Source organism: Phyllostomus discolor, chromosome 3 (assembly GCF_004126475.2).
Source record: "Phyllostomus discolor isolate MPI-MPIP mPhyDis1 chromosome 3, mPhyDis1.pri.v3, whole genome shotgun sequence".
Lineage (NCBI taxonomy): Eukaryota > Metazoa > Chordata > Mammalia > Chiroptera > Phyllostomidae > Phyllostomus > Phyllostomus discolor.
This window is the reverse complement of record NC_040905.2, coordinates 49,120,626-49,142,188: the sequence shown is the minus strand read 5'-3', so window position 1 is coordinate 49,142,188 and position 21,563 is coordinate 49,120,626. Positions and strand designations below refer to the sequence as shown.

The following is a 21,563-nucleotide window of genomic DNA, read 5'->3' as shown; positions in this document are numbered from 1 at the left end:
GTGATTTATCCTGGGCATGCAAGACTGGTTCAACATTCAAAAATCAATTAATGAAATTCATCATATCAATAAGCTGGAGAAAAATTACACGATTATATCAATAGATACAAGGAAAACAGTCATTCATGATAAAAACTTAGCAAACTAGGAATTCTGGGGAATTTCCTCAACTTGATAAAAAACATCAACAAAAACCCTAGAGCCAACATCACATTTAACTGTGAGAAAATGTTTCCCTACTAAAATGAGGACCAAGGGCAAGGAGGTCCTCTCTCACCACTCCTATTTAACACATTGTGTACCGCATAGAAATCTCTAAGACATATGCCATGGACCACACGTTTTTGGGCAAACTGCACGTTATTTAAATCATCATAACTACAGATCATAATGTACTGTAGGTATTGTTTTTCAATAATTATAACATTTTTATTTACAAAAACAATTAAACAACTAATCAAACAATTAAAGTTCCTAGTACTTTTGTAATGTATGGTACTGTGTAAAACATTTTCCTCTATGAAGAGGGACCAAACAAAATTTACATAAGTATTCACTCCTAGATTCACTCCTTTTTCCATGGGCGGCACAAACTCTGCAGGCTCTCGTAGGAAATTTTTTCTTTCCACTCTCTGGAATACACGTAGGTTCATGCTGCTTCATAACACCTGACAACCTTTTGGGTGGGTTCTCCTTGTACCCCCAGGGGAAGGGCTGGACAGATTTGTCATTGGTTCCAGAGAGCCTTCATTATTGTCATCCATTATCCAGTCTCTCACCACCAATAGCAGAAACTGTTCTTCATTTCCTCTTGGCCCTTGTTGATAGTTTCTATTTCCTTTTTCATGTTGATATCATTTGCAGTGAGTTCATTGTAGCCTCCCTGTAGTTTCTGGTAGCTCACTGTGAGCTCACTGAGCTTCCTGACAATCACTGCTTTGAACTCAGTATCTGATAGCTGAGTTGCCTGTATTTCATTTAGCATTCTTTCTGAGGCTTCCTCCTTTCCTTTCATTTGGGAATTGTTTCTTTGTCTTCCCATTGTTTGTGAGACTCTTCTGATAGCAGAAACTGTTTACACTTCATTTTGCTTGTGGATTGAGGCGCAAGAAACACTAGAAAACTCGTCAGCCGTACGAAATATGTTAACACCAAACTGTATGTCCTAGTTAACACAATAAGACAAAAAAAAGGAAGGAAAGAAATACAGACTGGGAAAGGAGAAATAAAACTGCTTTGTTCCCAGGTGACATTGTTGTCTCTGTGGACCGAAAAACCACTCCAAATACCATTTATATTAGCAGGCAAAAAACAAAACAAAACAAAACGAAAACAAAAACCAAAAAACTTGGGTATAAATCTAATTTTTGTACAAAATCTAGATGAAGAAAATTGTACAACTTTGATAAAAGAAAATGATGATATAACTACATGGAGAGATATCCCATATATATGGGTTGGAAGAGTCAATATAATCAAGATGTTAGTTCTTCCTAAATTGATCTACAGACTCAATATTATGTCAATCAAAATTCTGGTAAGTTCTTTTGTGACTATCAACAAACTAATGCTCAAGTTTATATGGAAAAACAAAAGACCCAGAATAGCCAACAGGACATTGAAGAACACAATCAGAAGACTGACACTATCCAACTTTATTAGCTACTATAAAGCTATAGTAATCAAGACAGTGTGGTACTAGTAAAATAACATATACATATTTTATATATAATGTATATATAAAATATATAGAGAGAAAGAGTCTAAAAATAAACCCACACAACAAAAGATTAGTCAGGTAATCTTTTGTCAAAGGAACAAACAATTCAATGGAGAAAGGACAGCCTTCCCAAAAAATGGTGCTTAAACTAGAGGACATCCATCTACATGCAAAAAATCTACTCTAGACAGACCTTATACCTTTTACAAAAATTAACTGAAAATGGATCACAGATCTAAATGTAAAATGCAAAACTCCTAGAAAATAATGACAAAATCTAGGTGACCTTGGGTTTGAAAATGACTTTTAAAGACACAATACCAAATGCCTAATCCATGAAAGAATAAACTGGTAAACTGGACTTCATTAAAATTAATAACCTCTCTGCTAAAGACACTTTCAAGAGAAATGAAAAGAGGAAGAAAACACTCACAAAATATATTTCTGTAAGGGACTGTTATACAAAATACTCCTAAAATTCAAGAAAACAACCTAATTTAAAAATGGAAGAAGATCTGAACATCACCAAAGAGATACAGATGGTAAGTAAGCATATGAGAAGATGCTCATGATCATACTGTCATTTAGGAATTGCAAATTAAAATGATGTGTCACTACACACCTGACACAACACAAAATGCTAACAAGGATGCAGGTAACTCCCATTCACCGCAGGTGGGAGGGAACATATTATGACGCTCTGTTGTTAAGCATATTAAGGATTACTGGCTCTTAGAGAATTAAACCTTCCATTTTTATGTAATGTCCTCTATCCCAGATAACTTTTCTTGTTCCAAAGTCTGCTTAGACTGAAAATAGAGCTACTCCTGCCTTTTTTAAATATGCTATTGATTATGCTATTACAGTTATCCCATTTTCCGCCCTTCACTCCCTTCCACCTTGCACACCCTCTCCCACCCACATTCTCTTTAGTTCATGTCCATGTGTCATACTTATGAGTTCTTTAGCTTCTATATTTCCCATACTATTCTTGCCCTCCCCCTGTCTATTTTCTACCTACCATCTATGCTACTTATTCTCTGTACCTTTTACCCCTCTCTCCTCCTCCCATTCCCCTGTTGATAACCCTCCATGTGATCTCCATTTCTGCAGTTCTGTTCCTGTTCTAGTTGTTTGCTTAGTTTGTTTTGGTTTTAGGTGTGGTTGCTAATAATTGTGAGTTTGCTGTCATTTTACTATGCATGTTTTTTATCTTCTTTAAGGGCTTGGTGATGATGAACTCCTTGAACTTGACCTTATCTGAGAAGCACTTTATCTGCCCTTCCATTCTAAATGAAAGCTTTGCTGAATACAGCAATCTTGGATGTAGGTCCTTGCCTTTCATGACCTGGAATACTTCTTTCCAGCCCCTTCTTGCCTATAAGGTCTCTTTTGAGATATCAGCTGACAGTCTCATGGGAACTCCTTTGTAGGTTACTGTCTCCTTATCTCTTGCTGCTTCTAAGATTCTCTCCTTCATTTTAATCTTGGGTAATGTAATTCTGATGTGCCTTGGTGTATTCCTCCTTGGGTCCAACTTCTTTGGAACTCTCTGAGCTTCCTGGACTTCCTGGAAGTGTATTTCCTTTGCTGGATTGGGAAACTTCTTTATTATTTGTTCAAATAACTTTTCCACTTGTTGCTCTTCCTCTTCCCCTTCTGGTACCGCTATAATTCGGATGTTGGAACATTTAAAGATGTCCTGGAGGTTCCTAAGCCTCTCCTCATTTTTTTTGAATTCTTATTTCTTCATTCTTTTCTGGTTGGTTGGTTGGTTGTTTCTTCCTCTGGTCCACTCCATTGATTTGAGTCCCAGTTTTCTTCCCATCACTATTGGTTCCCTGTACATATTCCTTTATTTCACTTAGCATAGCCTTCATTTTTTCATCTAATTTGCGACCAAATTCAACCAATTCTGTGAGCATCCTGATCACCAGTGCTTTGAACTCTGCATCTGATAGGTTGACTATCTCTTCCTCGTTTAGTTGTATTTGTTCTGGAACTTTGATCTGTTCTTTCATTCGGGCCACTTTTTTTTGTCTTGATGTGCCTGATTTGTAGTGAGGGGTGGAGCCTTAGGTATTCACCAGGGCGGGGCAACCCATGTCTCTACGTCCTGACGCTGTCTGTGGGGGAGGGGTCCAAGAGGGAACAATGGTGCTTGCTCCACTCTCTGTTGGATTTCAGTCCCTTCCACCACTTCCCCCAAGCAATCTTGGCCCTTCTGGTGCCGATTCCCAGGTGGGTGGGTTCGTGTATATTCTTGGACCCTGTGGATCTCTCCAAAGAACTCAGTCTGAGAGTCTCTCCCCACACCTCAATCCCCACAGGTGTTTCAACTGGTGTTTTGAGGTTTTATTTCCTGGCACTGGAGCCCTGGGTTGTGCGGTGTGTCTCACTCCCCAGTTTCACCTGGTTTATCTGTGCGCAAATGTGGGACTGTTCTGCCAGCTGCCTTGCGCGCCATGCCCTCTTCACAATCCTCTGTCTTGCTGTATCTGCCCGCTGCCACCCTGAGCCCAGGGTGTGCCAGCCACCACTTTTTTTGCTGCGGCCCAGCTGCCCGGCTCCGCCCTTCCTACCAGGCTGGATGAATGTGTCTATTTTAACTCCTTGGTTATTGGACTTCCATACAGTTCAATTTTCTGTCAGTACTGGTTATTTTTTGTTTCTAAAATTTTGTTGTCCTTATTTTGGTTGTGTGAGGAGGCTCAGTGTTTCTACCCATGCCCCTATCTTAGCCGGAAGCTGTATTTTTTTCCCACTCCTGCTTTCTTTTCATTAGTATTGGCATGGTATCATCTTTCTCACAAAACTAAACATAGTCTTCCCATATGATCCAGCATTCATGCTCCTCTTGTTTACTCAAATGAGTTGAAAATCTATGTCCAAACAAAAACCTACCCATGAACGTTATAGAACTTTATTCAAAACTGCCAGAACCTGGAAGCAACCAAAATGTTCAACAGATAAACAAGTAATACTGTGGTACAGCCATACAATGGAATACCCAACAATAAAAAGAAGCTATCAGGACAAAAAGAGGAGAAAATTTAGATGCACATTGCTAAGTGAAAGGAAGCCAATCTGAAAAGGCTACATGCTGTATGGTTCTAACTATATAACATTTTAGAAAAAGTAAAATATGGACACAGTAAAAAAATTACTGGGTGCCAGGGATTGGAAGAGGCGGTGCACTCCAGTGAACAGATGCAACAAGGGTTTTTAGAGCAGTGAAACTATTCTGTATGATAGTAAAATGGTGGATACACAGCACTGTTGACTTGTTAAAACCCAGAGAATTGTAAAACACAAAGAATAAGCTCTAATATAAACTATGAACTAGTTATAATGTATCAATATTGGTTCATCAACTGTACCAAATGTACCACACCAATACAAAATGTTAATAATAGAGACAAAGGAGTAAATGGGAACTTTGTATTTTTGGATTAATTTTTCTGTAAACCTGAAGCTGATGTAAATCAAAGTCTAGCAATTTTTGAACCATGATATAAATCTATACAAAGCCATAATTTTGTATTTTACTGTGGGTGCTTAATTTTTCAAGTATAACAAAGAAGTTTATGCCCTGGCCACGTGGCTAAGTTGGTTGGAGTGCCGTCCCATACACCAAAAGGTTGCAGGTTTGATTCCCCAGTCAGGGTACAAACCCAGGCTGCGGGTTCAATCCCCAGTTCAGGCACATAAGGGAGGCTGGTGATCAATGCTTCTCTCTCACATCGATGTTTTGCACTCACTTGCTCACTCTCCCCCTCACCCAACCCTCATCACCTCTCTCTAAAATCAATGAATATATCCTTGGTGAGAAAAGTCCTCCTGTAAGTAGACCTGAGAAGCTCAAACCTGAGTTGTTCAGGAGTTAACTGTATATACCACATCTTTAACTTGAACCATTTTGTCCATCATGGGCACTGAGTGTTTCCATATCTTAGCTATTATAAATACTGCTGCAGTGAACAAAGGGGTACATATATCTTTTCAAATTAGTGTTTTCATATTTTTCAGATATATATGCAGAAGAGGAATTGCTGAATAATATAGTAGTTCCATTCTTAATACTTTGAGGAACCTCTATACTGTTTTCCACAGTGGCTGCAGCAATTTACAATCCCACCAACAAAGTATTGGGGTTCCCTTTTCTCTACCTCCTCTGCAACACATTATTTATCTTTTTGATAATAGTCATTCTAACAGGTATGAAGTGATATCTCATTGTGGTTTTTACTTGTATTTTCCTAATAATTAGCAATGTTGAACATCTTTTCATATGTTTCTTGGCCATCTGTACGTCTTAAGGAATGTTTTATACTCAAACCTGTGGCCTGTGAGCCACATGCGGCTCAGGATAGCTATGAATGTGGCCCAACACAAAATCGTAAATTTACTTAAAACACTATGAGATTTTTTGTGTGTGATTATATGTTGCAATGTATTTAATGTGTGGCCTAAGACAACTCTTCTTCCAGTGTGGCGCAGAGAAACCAAAAGGTTGGACACCCCTGCATTTATTCCTTCTCCACTTTTCTGAACGAAAGGTTTTTTGGCCTATAAATTAAAAAAAAAAAAAAAAGGAAATTTAGCAAGGAACATGGATAAAGGACCCATGGTAATGGACAACAGGGTGGAGACTGACTGAGGGGTGGTGGTGGTGGTGGTGGTGGTGCATGGGGCAGGGGAGGGATTGGGACAACTGTAATTGAACAATTTCAAAAAAAGGAAAATTTAAGTTATCCCCTTTGCCACAATATCCAAAACTACACAACTTTTCCAAAAGATAAGGTATGAGAAATAAGAAAATACATGCTTCGCTTTCTGTGCCCACCTACCTATTATTCATAAATAGATAAATCTTGTGTTGAATCAGCTATGATAAGCTACAGTTGAAAAGCAGGATTATGAAAGGAACAGCACCTGTGTGAATGCTAACTTTTCAATGATAGCACTATTCTCAAGTTCCAGAAATTAGTTCTAACTGGTGGCAAAGGTACTCACTTCCACCACAGCTTTACACCACCTTAAAACTGCAGCATTATCAGAAACATCATAACCAGATTAAAGAAGGATAGAACAAGAAAACTAAAAAGAGCTACAATGATCATCCTTACAATGAATTATAAACTATTCTTTTATAGTTTTAAAGGCAATAATTCTCTCCTTATAAGAAAATGTACATTCACAGCAGCTCTTTAACTTTTTTTATTCCACTTAAATGAAAATGGAGCAATTTCATCCCTGGCAGGTGTGACTCTGGATTCAATGCAGGCCTGCAAACCAAAGGGTCACCAGTTTGATTCTCACTCAGGGCACATGCCTGGGTTTCAGGCCAGATCCCCAGCTGGGGGGATGTGAGAGGCAACCACACATTGATGTTTCTCTCCCTCTCTTTCTCCTTCCTTGCCTTCTTTCTAAAAATAAATAAAATAAAATCTTAAAAAAAAAAAGAAAATGGAACACTTTCTTTGAAATGATTTTCAACAGTTTTAGGAGTAGCAGAACTGTTAAAAGAATGAAAAAAAAAAACCCAAAACAGTAGCAACATGTCAATAATAAAGTTCCCCAGAGTCATTTATAAGTGATCAAATGCCACGATTCAACAGTAAGACAATCTTTAAGACACTAGGTTTCTTTGAGCTCTTCTTACAGACACTGAAGTAAATGTTAACTCTCCAAACAGTTCAGATACAATTTTCTGCCAACACAAACAAGTCACTGTGTTTAAGTGACAATTTCACTCTATACAACTATGTACACTCAACAAGAAAGAAAATCAGTTATTCTAAACCCATTTATATATTATTTCCCACATGCCTTTTATCCTCAAACAGAACAGTACTTTACAATGCTATTATGCAGCAACTAAACCTAATACTCTTGCAGAGAAGCCCAAGGCATCTCAACTAACACTGCTAATTTATTAATTTGTCTTCTTTGCTATAAAGTTTCATGTTTTTCCAACATTAGATTACCTTAAAACCAATTATAGCTTCCACTGGGAATCTATTTTAACCTAAATATCTGCAAATAATCTTAAAATTAAGGAAATGTATTTTAAAACTTTAAAAGATGCAGTTTACTAAGATTAAGACTTTTTAGTCTAAACCATTTCCTATAACCCATGATAAAAGAATTCAACTGGTAAAACAATATAACCACTAACCTGTTATAACAAAATTTGCTTTTCTATTTTGCTAACCCAAACTGATGAAATCTAGGGAATAAACTTAAGCTACTGACATCTATAGGTCATGTAAACTGCAAAATGTGTAAGCTACTATAAATAATGCACATACAAAGAGTAGAAAAAACTAGAGAGAGTTGGATTATTTAGGATTAAGGGTATTTGGGATCTTAGGGAAAGCCTGAATTTAAAATGGGGGAAATGCAGGTTTGCTCAATTTGAGAAAACCCACTGATGGACACAAACTGAGTCAGAATGTAGGTGGATGTGAATGAGAACATAACATACCTTCAGAGGACGCCTTCCTAAGGGCTCAAGTACAACCAACACAATATCAAGAAGCACAATACACTAACCAGGAATAAGAAAATATGAGAAAAGAGACATATCACAAATAAAGCCAAACAGGTAATAAATACAGCAAATCCGACATTTAAAAAGCTACTGCATTTTGGACAAAAAACAAAGGTACCAAACTCAAACTACAGTACATAGTTAAAAGATTCACAACACAAAAACATCTAAAATGGCATCAAAAACTTAAATCATGGAGAGGGGTGTACAAATAAATATAGTACTTTTAGAGTATATTCAAACTTAAATACCTATCAGCTTAAAATAAACTGCTACAGACATAGAATGATATACAAAAACCTATGGTAACCACAAACCAAAAACCTACAAAAGGACACACAAAGAATAAAGAGAACAGAACTCAAACAACAACAAAAAAAGATGCACAATACAGAAATGCAGTGGAAAGAAGGGGCAGGCTGGGGACAGAGACCTGGACAGCTCCTGCTTTAAAAACTGACACATCTCTCATGCAATTTTAGGAAGTTATTTTGTTCTCTGGATACCTTTTTGGGGGGAGGGGCTCCCTGATTTAATCCTGATACTAGGCTCCTAACCTATGAGGTCTCAATTACTGATTCTTAAAACAAAGCTCTGCTTATTGCGAAACTTCTCTAGGGCAAGGACCCCCATCTTTTATCAAGTTCTTTAAAGGAGTCACTGATAACAGTTAAAAACATTTTTTTCATGACCCTATGATAATCAATACAACAGAGAAAGCTGCAAAACCACCCTGTGCCACTTACTCCTTTCCCCAGGGCTAGTCAACTTAGTTTCTAACCCAGGAACCAATTACAAATATAAAAGGAGAGGAAGACACCTACTGTGCTTAATTCAGGAGTTCCCATCCTGTACCTTGCCCATCATACTTCAAGGGTCATCTCTCTGACTTCAGGATTATAGGACTGCCACTATCCTTGAAGATCTTGGAATAATTTTCAAAGTCCTAGATATAAAATTTAGAAGCTAGATACTTTTGTGGGTAGCTTCATAAATTTCTTCCCATCTCTAATGTGTCAAACCCAAAACTGAATGCATCCTTATTTAGGAAACAACACATTCCACAAATAACATCTTCGCCATTACATTAAGACATGCAAATAATTATGAATAGAGGTGACTGAGGACCAGCACTGGGGTAGTTCAAAAGGAATAGATCTATCCTAGCAGTGAAACTGGATCTGTGTTCTGGGAACTCCCCATCCCTTAGATCTACCAGGTCTGTTTCCTTAACTGACTAGTAAGGACCAATGCCACACAAATTTTCCATTCACAAAGCACACCGCTCAACTCTGTTACTTTTTTGTAAAGCTGTTAAATCAGCTTTCCATGCCAATAGCTTTCTTACAAACATGGTAAACGTTCCTAAAACCCACCTGACTTTCTGTAAGTAGTGTGGCAAGCACCAACCCTACAAAGTAACAGTACAAGAAGGGCAAGGATTCTCTGTATGCACAGGGAAAGCGGCATTACGACAGGAAGCAGAGTGGCTATGGTGGGCAGACTAAGCCAATTTTCCACAAAAAGACTAAATACAAAGATTGTGCTGAGGCTTAAATGCATTGCACCCAACTCATATCTAAGAGAATATTGGCTATTAAGAGATGCCAGCATTTTGAACTGGGAGGAGATAAGAAGAGAAAGGGCCAAGTGAGCCAGTACTAAGCTTCATATTTTGTTTTATGATGTGACAATAAAAGTGTGAGGATATGTTTTAAAAAATCATTTTGTTATTTCTATGTTAATAATTAATTATTAAAAACTACTAATGTTAAAATCTAATTTTAGGAAGTGTAAGGGCTACTGACAGTAATAATTCATCCTGATATTTTAAAAACTGATTTTCAGATTCTTTACTTCATAGATAAGTGGTGAATTTGACTTCATTTTAATCTCAGGGAAATACATGCTTTTAGTTAAAATGTAAACTACATGTGAACATGTCATGTACAGAAACCAACTTTAAAATAGACCAAAGAATATCTTCTGAGCACCTACTGTGTAAAGAAGCACTGAGGAATTTGAGGCATTAGAAACTAACAACAAAACCCATCTTTGTCTCTTAGGGACTTACAATGTATCTTGAAGGGTAGGAAGGGTCCATAAAGAGAAAACCACAGGGCAGCAGTCATAGATGATATGAGCCATATGCAACGTAAGACTTCTCTGATTTCTGAATTTCTGACAGTGGTCAGAAATGACTTTCTACAGGAGGGGCATCTGATCTAGCTCCGAAAAGATAGGTGGAACTTAGATAAGCAAAAATTCAAGACATGCGGGAAAGGGGAAGGTCCTGTAATGGAGCATGGTATATGGTGACTTCAGTGAACAATGGTTAAAAAAGCTTGGCTAGGATAATGAAAGGTTCACGTGGAGAAGAGATAAGGCTGACTGGCTAACCAAAATGACCCTGAATGCTAGGAATTTGGACTCTCTCTGCAGGAATGGAAGAGTTCACTGGGCGTGCGTGTATTAGGGAGCAAAATATAGAAAGTCTACATTGCAAAGAAGATACTAGAAGAAAGCTAAAACCAGTCTAGGGATGAGAGAGTGAGCGATTAAACTAAAATGGCTGCAAGAGCAACATGGGAAAGCAGTTAACTAATACATAAGTGTGATTCCACAGTTCTTCAGTTCTAAAATTTGTATTTAACATTTCTGAATCGGTAGGCATTTACAAATCAAGGTGTACATAAAGAGTGTTGTTTTGCCCACATTGAAAAACTGTTGTAAAACTGATCAGTTGACATAATCTATTAGAACCAGCAAACACAAGATTTGGAAGAATTGAATAGTTTTGAGAAGTGATGGGAGTGAAGCATTTCCAGGGAAATGGCAAAGACTCAGATTAAAAGTGGCTACACCAGACAGAGCCACAGACCAAGTCAGGGATGGCAGGTGGATGATGTGCTCTGGATAAATTAAATGAACAGGAGAATAACAGGACATCCAGGTGCAAAGGAAAGTTGGAAATGAAGGACTAGAGCTTTAGGATGAAAGATGACCACAGGGCAGAAGGAGAGCACACAATTTAATATCTTAAGACATCAGGGACACACACACAAACATATACAGAATTAAACGCCAGTTTTAAAAACAACCTATCCATATATAACATAGGAAATGAATAAAAATCAACAATTTGTAACAACTCCAAAAACTATGACCTGTGGCACAACAGTAATGTGCTACAACCATCCATCTACCAACTATTCCATTGTACTTTCCAAGATGGCTACTCTACCCTAAAAGTATTTCAGTATGTCCAGCCCCACTACACTTTTCAAGTCATTAAGCTAGAAAAGGGATTTTAAATTACCTCCAGGAAAAAAAATTTGAATTACAGTGCTGTTCTTGGGTAAACACTGGGGTAAGTTTAGCACATATTTTATACAAATGGCTTCACATTTCAGAAAGACTGGTTCAGTTAGCAAGGGTACTTATATTTATGTATATAATGCAGAGGCAAGATAAAGCAAAATCTACATTAACCATCTAGATCCTGTACCCCAAAATGCTTGATGTTCCCTGCAATAAGAACATTTACAAAATCCAATATTATATCTATAGAATAAAATTAATCACATTATTCATTAAAAAAAAAATACCGAAGGTATGTGCCCAGCTGTCTTAAACCAGATTAATTTTCCACTCTTTCTCAATCAAACATTAATGGAAATTTTCAAATAAATTCACTTGGAAAAAATAAGCATATACAAATACCTAATTTCTTTTCACAAGAAATAGAATTCTGAATCCTTTGAAAAACATACTAAATAAATAAAGACGGAGGGAAAGTTGATTGTTAAACATGTTGTACCCTAAAGGCACATTTGTGTTTTTGTTTTTCCCCATAAAGACAATATTTTAAGTGGTGGCTGAACTCTTTAAAAACACAACCCACAAAAATGGCTACCCAAAATAGACGTAAATTTGTGTAAGTGCAATGAAAAATATGAGGATACATTTTGCAAGAGCAAACAAAAACAATAAATGGCAGCACCTAAAAAAAGGCAATTTCATTTAAAACAAATTAATAAAAATCTTATTTCAAATTTTAGGTCTCACAAGGCTCAATGTATAGAGTAAAACCTGCTCACGAGCCAGCACCCTCCTAGGAGCCAGAGACTTTGTAACACTTTATTTACAAGCATCTAGACAGGCTTCACTGTGAGCTGGCACATAATTTCCTTTTATTGAAATAATGAATCCTATTCATTCCCATTACTATTTTAAGTTTAAATATTGCTACTCTGAAGTTAATTCTAGCCCCTTTTCTCTCTTAATTTTTCTTTTCTTTAACCCCACTTGTCATAACCTTTTTATTTTCATTTAGCAACTCCAATAGCAAAATTCCCATGACCTAATATAAAAGAAAAAAAAAGGAGGCAGGATTTCCAAATGAAAATAAAACAAAAGAAGTTAACATCCGTGACTGTCTTCCTCTCCCACCTAGCCAAAAAAATTAGCCAATAAGTAAGGCAATTATTTAGTAATGTTATAAGAGGAAGGGGAGAATAATATTATCTATCTGATGTTAGGGACTAATTACTTAAAATAGGAATAAATAGTGAGAGGGAGGAAGTAGATTTTAGGTCTTAGCTTAGAATACAGCAAATGCCCTAGTCCTACTGCAAGGGGGGAAAAGTATTTGGAAATGTTTGGGAACAAAATAAGTTTTCTTTAAAGTAAGACATACTGGGTTGGCGAAAATGTCCATTAAGTTTTTTCCATAAAATAAAAGGCACATTTGTCAATAAGTTATTGACTTCTTGATTTGGATATTTTGAGTATGTCAGCTGTCTCCCGCTATTGGCTTCTAGTAAGTAGAGGCCAAGGATGCTGCTAAATATCTTCCAATGTCTAAGACAGCCCCACAGCAAAGAATTATTTGGCCAAAATGTCAATAGCACCAAGAAACTTCGCAAACCACTTTTGACACGTTTGATCGATCACTCACAGCACCTTCTCCATTGCAAATCTTTTTTGTGCCTTTTAGTTGCGTTTTTACCTTCCCTGAAATAATAAACCATAATATGCCAAAAATGTTGCATATCTCCTTCCATCTTCAACATTAAAATGCTGGCACAAAAATTCATCAATTTTGATGATTCTATATGACAGTTGTACCAAAACAATCTAACAAAATTATTTCAAATGAAGTTAAAGACAACTAAGCACTACTAGAGGCATTATACAGGAAAAAAAAATAAATAAATGAACTTTTTGGCCAACCCAATACATACGAAGACTTTTAAGGAAAATTATCAAACAGTCCAAACCAACTCACCCTTAGCAAGCTTAATATAAAACAGAATTTAATGCAGACACTGATTTAAATTAGCCTCCTTTGGGATTACAAGGTTCTCTAATCACAGACAACATTGCTGATTATAGTGTATGTACATAATCAAAGTTTATCAAATACAGCCAGCCACTGTAAATGTTTTGTCCAGTGATGAGACATTAACCACGCACTTCAAGTTGACAATGGTTAAGTTTAGCAGCCTCATTCCCTTTCTATAGGGATGAAAATGGTCCAAATGCCTAAGAAAGCAGCCAGGAATATGTTAGGCTCAAATTTGAATCAGGTTCTGTTTACTAGAAATGTTATCTTTGGCAAATTTATCTAATCTCTTTGAACCTATTTCCTCTACTGCAAAATCCCTACCTCTTAGGTTGATGTGAAGATTAATATAAATAAGAGTTAACATTTACCAAGTGTTTAATATTCTAAGTATTTTACATAAAACCTATTTTCAAATCACTGGGAGGCTGCAGTATTATTCTCCTCACTTTACAGATGAGGAAGCTAAGGCACTAAGAAAACTAAGCTGACCCAAATTCACAAAGCTGTTAAGTAGAGAAGCCCTAGCTCAAACTCACTTGAACCCCACCTCTTAACTTCTATCCACATGCCAACCAAGATAATATATTTAAAGACCTCCCCACAGTGCCTGACCCACAGAAAGCATTCAAAAAGGTTAGTTATTGTGATTATTGAAAACTAAAGCCTTCATACTTCTCTATACATATATCACTCCAGTTATGACCTTCTTAGTGTCCATAGAGGACAAAGGGAAGGTGAAAAGGAAGAAAGGATTAGTAATTAAACATTTATTTTATTAGTGTAACTTCAACAAGTCATCAAAAACTGATGGGAAAAGCAGTTTTAATACTAAAACCATAGGAAAAAGCACATAAAAAAACTTTAAGTACAGCTAAGGAACAAAGAGTGAGGACAGAAGAAAAACCCCAAAACAGGAAGAAATACTAGTCCTGCCCTCTTCCAATGCCCTCTGCATTCAAAGCCTAAAAACTAGCAACATTAGAAGTGCTATAACTTGGACATCAATTCAGGGTGGTCTAAACTTGGACACATGCTCATAAAAACAAGGGGTTCAAGTCCCAACCCTTGCCACACTGTGCCTATAAACTACCCTAAAGTCCTTAGAGAGGACACTGTTATTTTACTATACAAAATGGAACTAAGGCCAGATGATGGAAAGTAACAACCTAAGACCAAGCAACAAATATCAGAATTAGGACAAGAACAGAGATTTTCCTTAGCCATGTCAAAAAAATTTTCTTTCCACTAAGCATTAATTAAAGGCAATATAGTAAGATGCTTCTTAAAAAGTACTCTGCCTCAACTAAGCCTATCTATCATCAGGATGACCTGGTAACCAATTTTATTGTCACAAAGAAAATGACCATTCTTGTTCATCACTGTCTTTTCCCGATGCCTACAACATTACATGAGGGCACTATTTGCTGAATAAACTAAGCTCTAAGCCATCACCGTCAAACCTTAAAGTTAAAAATAAAATCCCAAAACATTAAAGGAACTTCACTCATTTATTCTTAAGACTATTTGCCTCTATAAAATGTCTAGCACATCAAGCTTCTTTTCATTTCAAAGCCTAGTCTACATAATCCTCACTATGGTCTGAAAGAAAGTCTATTATGCAATTATGACCATATAAAATTTAAAATTCAAGGACAAGTATAAGACACTTCCAACATTTAGGAAAACAAAATTTTCTAGCTTTTTGCTAAATGAAGTCTTCCCTGATTTTAATGACTTAGATACTATGTTAAAGGCTACTTGATACTGACAGTCACCTGTAAGAAGCTTGAAAAACCAAATGAACTTTACCACCTCTACTCAACCCCCCCCCCAAAAAGCACCAAGAATTATTATTTAGCCGTCACTGCCTATGCCTCTTACCCTTGCAACTTAATTTTTCTCCTGTCAGCAACTGAGGAAATGGGTCAGATTCAGAGGGAGCAGATTCTGGTCTATTAAAGAGTAAAACAAGCCATGGGAAACCTCCCATTACAAACAACAAAAAAAAGGTGAATAAATAAGTAGAAATACATTTAACCACCTATGGAGGCCACTTTGTGCTTTGGAGTTCCACTTACAATAATGTTCTACAGTCAATGAAAGGACAAGTAAAGCAACAATGGAAAACAGTGAAAGAATGATTAATTAAAGTTACGTGAACATTTTGGGAGTGAAGATTACAAATTCAGACACAGCTGTTATGTTTGACAAACCAAACCTTTCACTCACCTTCTCCCTTCAACACACAGACACCGCCACCCTCCCCCCACGCCTTGTATTCACATTACTAAAAGTATCCAAGCTGACTGTTTTAGCAAGAAAGAAACATGCCCAATTTCATGTCTGTGAAGTATCTGGTGGACTGGGCATCATGTGATGGTAAGCGGCAAGCAAAGAAACCACCACATAAATTAGTTATCAGGAAAACTACCATCCTGCCCCCCCCCACATTTCCTCCTTTACAAAGGCACTAATCTAGAGACATATATTCATCTTTTTTTTCTGTACTTATCTCTTTTTTGGGTGATAAATAAATGGCCAAGTTTACTTGAGCACAGAATTGAAAAAAAAAAAAGATTAGTATCTAAGTCATTATTTTAACAGCTTCCAGCTTCCAAGTCTTTCGTCAAACTTGTAACTCTCAAGAATCCCACAAAATTCTCTTAGCCGCATTATTCCTTAAATGTATTTTATAGCAAGATAGCAGTTCATACTATTTTTATAGGGATATACAGGCAGAACAGCTCTCTCCACTGCAACTACATATGTCTTTCCTGGGCCTGATTCTACTATTCATACCTACCTAATATCATGGGTCATGGCTCCCTGGCTCAATAAAAAAATCAGCATCCTAGGGCTCATAAAAGACTGTCATTTCTAGCCCTGGCTGGTGTAGCTCAGTGGATTGAGCTCACGCTGCGAACCAAAGCACCGCAGGTTCGATTCCCAGTCAGGGCACATGCCTGGGTTGCAGGCCATGACCCCCAGCAACCGCACATTGATGTTTCTCTCTCTCTCTCTATCTCCCTTCCTTCCCTCTCTAAAAAAAAAAATAAATAAAATCTTTTTTTTTAAAAAAGGAGATTAGTTTCATTCTTTAAAAAAAAAAAGATTGTCATTTCTCTAATGCATATAGTTGGGGTTTCAGCAAGGCTTCAGAGTTTTATAACGAATCTTAGTTTTCCAGAAAACTTAGGGAAGTCGTAATTGGGAGAAGAGGTACAAGCAAAGACTTTTTAGAGTCCCTCAAGCCTTCTGCTAAATAATCTCGGAATTCAGGAGTTGTTTATAGCTGAATCATTTTAAGATACAAAGAAAAAATGTGACTGGGCACTCCTGTCTTACCATAAATCCATCCCTGTACCCCCAGGCAAATGCTTTCTTCTAAAATACAACCTGCTGGACTTCTGGCCAAGATGGAGGCATAGGCAGATACATTTTGCCTCCTCACAAAACCAAAAGAAAGACAACAACAAATTTAAAAACAAAAACCAACCAGAACTGACAGAAAATTGAACTGTATGGAAGTGGGACAACCCAGAAGTTAAAGAAGAAACATTCACCCAGACCAGCAGGGGGTGCCAAGACAGGCAGTCAGGGCAAAGAGGACTCACTGCAAGGTGGTGGCTGGCGGACCAGGTCCCACATTTGCATGTGGATAAACCAGGAGGAACAACTGGAGAGTGAGACTGGCCTCTCGACCAAGGGCTCTAGCATGGGGAAATAAAGCTTCAAAATCTCTAACTACAAAAAATCTGTGGAGGTTGAGGCAGCAAGAGAAACTCCTAGTCTCACAGGACAGTTCATTGCAGAGACCCACAGGGTCCTAGAACGTACACATACCCACCCACATGGGAATCAGCACCAGAAGGGCTCAGTTTGCTTGGGGGTAGTGGGGGAAGTGACTGAAAGCTGGCAGAGAGCTAAGCAAGCAGCATTGTTCCCCCTCTCGGATCCCCCCTGCCACCCCACATACAGCATCACAAAGCAGCGATGTGGGTTGCCCCGCCATGCCAAATACCTAAGGCTCTGACCTTACTATGTAACAGGCACACCAAGACAAAAAAATATCACCCAAATGAAAGAACAGATCAAAGTTCCAAATATAAAACTAAGCAATGAAGAGACAGCCAACCTATCAGATGCAGAGTTCAAAACACTGGTAATCAGGATGCTCACAGAAATGGTTGAGTATCATTGCAAAGTAGAGGACAAAGTGAAGCCTATGAAAAGTGAAATAAAAGAAAATATACAGGGAATGAGCAGTGACAGGAAGGAAACCGGGACTCACATCAAAGGTTTGGAGCAGAGGGTAGAAAGAAACATTCAACAGGAACAGAATGAAGAAACGAGAATTCAAAATATCAGGAGAGGCTTAGGAACCTCTGGGATAACTTTAAACCTTCCAGCATCCAAATCATAGGGGTGCCAGAAGGAGAAGAACAGCAAGAAATTGAAAACTTATTTGAAAACATAATGAAGGAGAACTTCCCTAATCTAGCAAAGAAATATTGTATTTTAGAACCATAAGACACACCTAGGTTTTAGAGGAGGAAAATAGGAAAAAAAAATTGAAACAAAAAATGTGGTAAAATATTTAATAACCTGTGACCTCGCTCTACCACCACCCCTACCCACAGCAAGCCAGGCAGTATACATTTGGACTATAAGATGCACCCGTCCCCCGGCCCCCGAGGCTTTCCTCCCAAATTGGGGGGGGGGGGGTGGGGGAGAGGGCATCTTATACTCTAAAAAATATGGTAGACTTCCAGGAAGTCCAGGAAGCTCAGAGAATCCCAAAGAAGCTGGACCCAAAGAAGCACACACCAAGGTACATCCTAATTACATTACCCAAGATTAAAGATAAGGAGAGAATCTCCTTAAAAGCAGCAAGAGATAAGGAGACAGTTGCCTACAAAGGAGTTCCCATAAGACTATCAGCTGAGTTCTCAAAAGAAACCTTGCAGGCAAGAAGGGGCTGGAAGTATTCCAAGTCATGATAGGCAAGGGCCTATATCTAAGATTACTCTATCCAACAAAGCTATCATTTAGAATGCAAGGGCAGATAAAGTGCTTCCCAGATAAGGTCAAGTTCAAGGAGTTCATCATCACCAAGCCCTTACTATATGAAATGTTAAAGGGACTTACCTAAGAAAAAGAAGATAAAAAATACAAACAGTAAAATGACAACAAACTCACAACTATCAACAAGCAAACCTAAAAAAACAAAAACAAAAATGAACTAAGCAAACAACTAGAACAGGAACAGATTCACAGAAATAGAGATTATATGGAAGGTTACCAGCAGGGAGGGGGAGAGAGAATGAGGGAAAAGGTACAGGAAATGAGAAGCATAATTTGTGAGTACAAAATAGACAAGGGGAGTTTAAAAACAGTATGGGAAATCGAGAAGCCAAAGAACTTATATGTATGACCCATGGACATGAACTAAGGAGGGGGAATGATGGTGGGAGAGGGGGTACAGGGCAGAACAGAAAAAAGGGGAGAAAAGAATGGGGAAACTTCACAAACCACTTAATAATCAATAAAACATATTAAAAAATAAAATAAAATAAAATACAACATGCAGATTCTGCCCCACACCATTCCTATCATAATTAATTTGAAATAAATCAAATGACAACTTAATTTAAAAGTCATTATTCAACTTATTAAATTTTTTAAATACTGGCACTCCTCTATTCTCAGAAGTGGAGACTGACATCCCTTCTAATGTCTTGAGGGAAACTACACATGGCAGAAAAGGCACACGTCTGGGTTAAGACAAATCTAGGTTTGAATCTTGAGTTTTGTCACTTCTTAACTGTTTAATGTTGACCAAATCTGTGTAACACCTTTAAGTTTCAACTCCTACTTCAGCAAAATAGTAAAACAACAACAACAAAACATCACTTAGCTCTAAAGATAGTACGAAGAAGTAAGGAGATAGGTAATGTGAAGCGCCCAATACCTAAGTAGCCAATAAATTAGTTACTGAGCTGGCCAAAATGTCCATTACGTTTTTTTCTGTAAAATAAAAGACACATTTGTCATTTTCACAGTTGTCAATAAGTTACTGACTTATTTATTTGGATATTTTGAGTATGCCAGCTGCCTCCTGCTATTGGCTCCTAGTGGGTAGAGGCCAGGGGTGCTGCTAAATATCTTCCAATGCCTAAGACAGCCCCACAGCAAAGAATTACTTGGCCAAAATGTCAATAGTACCAAGAAACTTCACAAACCACTTTTGACATGTTTGATCACTCACGGCACCTTCTCCATACACTGCATAAATGTTTTTTTTTTTACTTTTAGCTGCATTTTTACCTTGAAATAATAAAACCATAATATGCCGAAAATGTTGCAAATCTTCTTCCATCTTCAACATTAAAATGCCTGCACAAAAATTCACCAATTTGATAAGTTTTTATATGACAGATGTCATAATACAATCTAACAAAATTATTTCGAATGAAGTTAAACTCAACTAAGCACGACTACAGCAAATGCAGGGGAAAAACTAAATAAACTTTTTGGCCAACCCAATACATTCCCTGAAAGGTGTATTGAGTTGAAAATGCTGGAGAATCCTTATTACATGACAGAAGAGACCATTAACACTTCTTGGAAGTCTCCTTTACAAGTGCCACTTTGTTAGGCACTTTTTCATACTCTCTTCATTAAATGTTAAGATATCCTTTAAGCGTTTTCCCCATTTCTCTGTTTTAAAGAGTTTAAATAAGTAAGCAGGTCAAAGAAGTGATTAAGCCTGTATTCAAATCCAAGTCTTCTGGACTCCAAACCCTAGGCAGGCTCTAGTTACCGTGTGCTTTTTGTAGATGGCTACTTTTGAAAACACACTATTCTCAAACAATGGTTTCAACTGTAAAGAAGTTAGAATTGAGGACAGTTTTACAAACATAATAAATTCCAAAGTGAACACTGATTTCAGATCTTAATCAAGCCTACAATCATAGTGGCTAAAATTTATTACTTAAAGGACCATAACTAAAAATTTCAAAAATGTTGTCCTTATACAGAAACCATTACTCACAAAGCTTAACTCATCAAAGGTAAGCCACCATAGGGCCACCCATGCACACACACTACTGTACAATCATCAGGCTCTGACCACCAACCAGGGCCACTGCTGAAACCATTCCAAGATGCCTTGGTAGCACCTGATTCATTCAGGGATTGAGTGCCTGCTATATAAATAGCACTACTTATAGTAAACCCTTATAAATGTCCAAAACAAACCTAACCTGTAATAAATTTCACATTTCATTTACATTCAAGATTGAGGTTCTAAATAGTATATAATTCTTATGTAATCCAAAAATAGTTTCTCAGTATTGTGTAAGTTGTAGCTCCTTACAAACTATTATTTAGTCAGATGACCAAATCTGTGAATTATTAACAAATCTTTTAGCAGAAAAGTTAGTTTAATTCTTCAACATTCCTTAAAGATATAGGAATACTTCTTATAATTCGTATTTAATCATAAGTATATTCCAAAAATTAAACTCCAGTAAAACTTATAAAGCACACCAATCAAGGGTGCTAATTCATAAAGCACGTGATTTACAATTGTGGTTTTAAAGCTCTTTTTGAAAAAAAAAAACACCTTTAAGAGTTTGATAAAAGCCCTTCTATCCAAAAAATGCAAATATCCCTATGCATATAAAACTTTACTTGCTAATTAAAGTTCACGTATACCTCCTCTCAATTTACAGGGAATTCACCAATTCCAGATTTAAAAAAAAACATTCCTTATTTAGGAAGTCATTTATAGTTTTAAGAGATTCTTCTCCTAGTTTTTCAATAGCATGGTCCCTTGAGTAATTTACATTTATCATTTCATAAAAATTTATTTACCTGAAACTTTACATTAAAAAGACACTTTTTCTAAACCCTTAAATTCTTGTAATACTAAA

The 21,563-nt window shown here is 37.1% G+C and overlaps 1 protein-coding gene and 1 pseudogene across 2 annotated transcripts in view; one reads left to right on the top strand and one right to left on the bottom strand.

Moving 5' to 3' along the window:
* Nucleotides 1-21,563, bottom strand: part of JMY (junction mediating and regulatory protein, p53 cofactor) — a 101,868-nt gene that overhangs the window by 76,176 nt on the left and 4,129 nt on the right. The gene's annotated exons all lie outside the window — the stretch shown is intronic.
* LOC118499472 lies at nucleotides 7,195-10,666 on the top strand (annotated as a pseudogene).